The sequence below is a fragment of the Convolutriloba macropyga genome, chromosome 9 (assembly GCF_964194025.1).
Source record: "Convolutriloba macropyga chromosome 9, txConMacr16.3, whole genome shotgun sequence".
Classification (NCBI taxonomy): domain Eukaryota; kingdom Metazoa; phylum Xenacoelomorpha; order Acoela; family Convolutidae; genus Convolutriloba; species Convolutriloba macropyga.
In genome coordinates, this window is record NC_134476.1 from 34229 (window position 1) to 38501 (window position 4273).

The window sequence follows — 4273 nt, forward strand, 5'->3', positions numbered from 1 at the left end:
AGGCCTCGGATGTTGGAGAAACAGCACTAGATGAAGGATCTAAAGCAACAAAAGGGAGTCACAGAGACTCAGAGTCACTAGAAGACAGTGACACAGAAGACTTCTCACAGTTAGAGACAGTTGGCTTCAATGAAGATGCACTGGAACACGCGGACAGAGCAGAGCCCAGACGAGGGACACGAGCAAGGAATGTTCCGCAATTTTTTGGAGAAGTCAGGACCCATCTTGCTGTGACTGAGGGCGACTATGTGGAACCCAAAACAGTCTACAAAGCCAAGCAAGGTGACGATTGGGACCAGTGGCACCGGGCAATGAAGGACGAGGTCAAGGCACTCCAAGACAACGAGACTTGGAACCTAGTGAGACCACCCACAGACAGGGACGTCATACCGGGCAAATGGGTTTACAAAGTGAAATTGGGACCCAGTGGTCAAGTGGACAAATACAAAGCGCGCTATGTGGCGAAAGGCTTCAAACAAGTGGAAGGACTGGACTACTTTGAGACTTTTGCGCCTACCTGCAAACCAGAGACATTCAGGATTCTACTTCAACTATCAGCGAAGCAGGGCCATGTGATGCACCAATTTGATGTCAAGACTGCTTTCCTGCACTCACCAATCGAGGAAGAAGTGTATCTGGAACAGCCACAGGCGTTTGTAAAACGCGGATCAGATGGGGAGAAGTTAGTATGTCGACTAAATAAATCAATTTATGGTTTGAAACAGGCTGCTAACAACTGGTACAAAGAACTGGCAAACTTCCTACTGAGACAGGGGTTCACCAGAAGCAGGAACGATCACTGCTTGTTCGCAAGATCAGAAGCAGAGGATCACACCTTCATCTTGGTCTGGGTTGACGACATCATAGTAGCATCAAGAAGTATGACAGTGGTCTCTGATGTCAAGAAGGCACTGGAAGCAACCTTTCACATGGAAGACAGAGGGAGACTACACTGGTTTCTGGGTCTAAGAATCAGACGAGAAGAGGGCAAAGTCACAGTCGACCAAGAACGCTACATAGAAACAATGCTTGAGCGGTTTCGAATGGATCAATGCAAACCCTCAAGAACTCCAGCTGATTTGAATTTGAAACTTCAGACAGCAAAGAACGGAGACGAAGAAGTGGAACAGAGGATCTACAGAAGCTTGGTTGGATCACTTCTGTATCTGGCCAAACAGACGAGGCCAGACATCATGTTCACAGTCAACATTCTGTCCAGACACATGAATGCACCTACCAATCAACACTGGATGTGCGGAAAACGACTTGTGCGATATCTTCAAGGTTCAAAAGGTTTAAAGCTTACTTACACAAAAGAGGCTAGTTTTGATTTAGTGGGGGAAAGTGATGCAGACTGGTCTGGAGACGTGAACGACAGAAAATCAACAACGGGCTATTACTTCAAGCTCAACGGACGTGGCGCAGCACTCAGCTGGGGTGTCAAGAAGCAGGCCACAGTTGCTCTTTCTTCATCAGAAGCAGAATATCAGGGCATGGCAGCAGCAGTTCAGGAAGCACTCTACCTGAAACAACTTCTAGAGGATTTTGGCATCCAACAGAAACGTCCAATAGCAATTGGAGAAGACAACCAAAGTTGTATCAGACTCTGCCAAAACCCAGTCATGCACAAAAGGAGCAAGCACATCGAAACAAAGTTTCACTTTATCCGGGACAAAACGGAGGATGGGATTATTTCAATTCATTACGTTCCTACAGACAAAATGGCAGCGGACATCTTCACAAAGTCCTTACCCGTTTCGAAAGTGGAAACATTCAGAGCAGTTTTGATGGGAACAGACTCTACGCAATCAGCTCAAGTCTGAGTGGGGGTGTTAGAATTTCGATCAAACTATAGTCTTAAACTTAGTGAGAATTAGAAAGAAAGTTTGACTTACCAGATAAGAAAGACAAGCAATTTGATTTTGATCAAAGAAATTATATAAATGAATCGTCAAGAAATGGTGCTGAGAATCAATATTCGGTTCAAATTGGTGAATCTAGATAACTATTATTAGAGTTAGATTAACTGATGTAAAATCTTCCCAGCACGTATTAAACGATGATGATATCTCCGGAAGTGTGAATGAATTCTTAGAAAAGTGCAAATGCATTCCATTTATGGTTTCCTTTGCGACTGATTTGCAGAAGCAAACCATATTGGGTAACCCTTGCGACCCCCACTATAAATCACGGTGCTAAGATTAGTTTTGTATCTTGACTTTTTCACACTGATAATGGGTATATATACAGCTGATTTTTGAGTCCTTTTTCATCCCCAAATTCAAATCACCATCTTGATCTAATAATCAGATCTCTCCTGTAAATCTCTAAATTCTACTGTAAAATATCATTTTGTTATTCTCTCATTTTTGAGAAATTAATTCTTTTACTTAGATAAAAACGCTTTTTATTCCGCTTGCGAAAGTTCATAACCCAACACTCAAACAGGACATGCAAAGTCGATAGGAGGTACTAACACCTGGCTCCAATATCGTCAAAGAGGACCATTCTACATTTAAAATCGAAGAAACGAGACAAAATTGCATTCACTGTACGTAAACCAGACATTGCAATACTTGGGACGCTAGCAAAAAACAGACATTCCGCTAAATGTACTCGGAACCGCGACGAAAGACTCGAATCACAGAAGATAAGATAAGTAAACACGCCAACTATCTGCGACTCAAACTGGAGAATGAATGAAAAAAACGCAAATAAAGACCCAGTCGATGATGTTAGCCTGGTATAATCGATCCACTCCAATGTATCAAGGTTTTTAGCCAGCCTCTGAAACTAGACCAGTCCGTGAAGCTTTAATTTTAGAACTTGCCCCACAAACAAAAAAATTTGTTGATAATATAAAAGGTACGTATTTTTTTTCTTTTTTGTTTTCCTGCATATTGCCACAAACTTTTTTTTCGTTTTCATGGAAGGGAATGTGGTGCACTAGTACCATCTTAATCAATTTGGTCAAAAATAGATGAGTCATCATCCAACCCCAAGTTACATGTGCAAACGATGTTAAATTCACCTCTAATATTTCAATTTGTACATGTTTGAGCTTTATTTTTTTCAGGCACCATTGATGTTAAATTCAATTAACCGTTTCTTTTCAAAATATTTTCGTTTCGAACATCCCAACAGATCACTTCCCAGTATAATCTAAATTTTTTTGAACTGTCATTCGTAATGTTATGTCTTTTTTCATTTTTTTACTGTGTTGAATTTTCAGTTGCTATCGTTCATGACTTCAAGTTGTTGATCCATCCTTTTTATGTTGCTGTCTTGATAAAATAGCTATACGCTAAGCAGATCTGACCTCTTTCTACAATGCGCTGAATTTCTGCAGTTAAATCAAATTTAAGCAGTTAAATCAACCCAGCTGGGTTCGGCAGTTAAATGAACCCATTCGTAATGATTTCGACAGTTAAATCAACCCAGTTGTAAGAAAACTATTGTTGCAAATGAAAAAAAAATTGAGAAAAAGTTGAACTTTTGTAATTCTTTCTTATTTTTCAGGTTTGACAAACTCTTTTTGTGCACGTAAGTTTTCTTGCCGGGGTCGAGAATTTTTCAAAAAATTGTGTAAGAAATGCGCTGAAACTCGCTGATTTTTCAACAAAAATTTAGCGCAAAAAACTTACTTAATAATGCGCTGAAATGTGCTGAAGAATGCTGAACTTATGTCACAAATGCGCTGAAATGCACTGAATTTTGAAAAAGTTCAGCCCAGTTTAACACTTTTCTCGCGTTGCCTTAGTCTCGAACCCTGCGCTACTGTTTGTTAGCTGTCACCCAATATTTTCTATTGATTCCTAAAACTCGATCATTTGGATTTGTTTTGTATTAAAAAATTGTTTTGTAAGAAAAGCGCTAAAAATTGCTGAAATACGCCGCCATTGTATAAGAAATGCGCTAAAAATTCAGCGCATTTATGCGCATTTTCTGCAAAAAACGATAAAAATTTAAGAGCAAAAACCTTAAAATATATTGAACTGAAACCGCTAAGCTGTATCAAATGTGCTGAAACTTAATGTGAAAACGAACTGACAAGAACGCTGAAAATTATGTCAGAAATATGCCGAACTTGCGTTGAAATTATTCTAGATAGTTTTGTTGAAGATGCGCTGAAATTTAATATTTTCAGCTCTTTTTCAAAACTTGAGCGCTATTGAATGCCATCAGCGCGTTTTTTACTTAATTTTAGAGGATTGAGTGCATTTAAAAAAAATTGCGCTGATATCTCGACCCGGGTTGAAATCCAAATTATTAC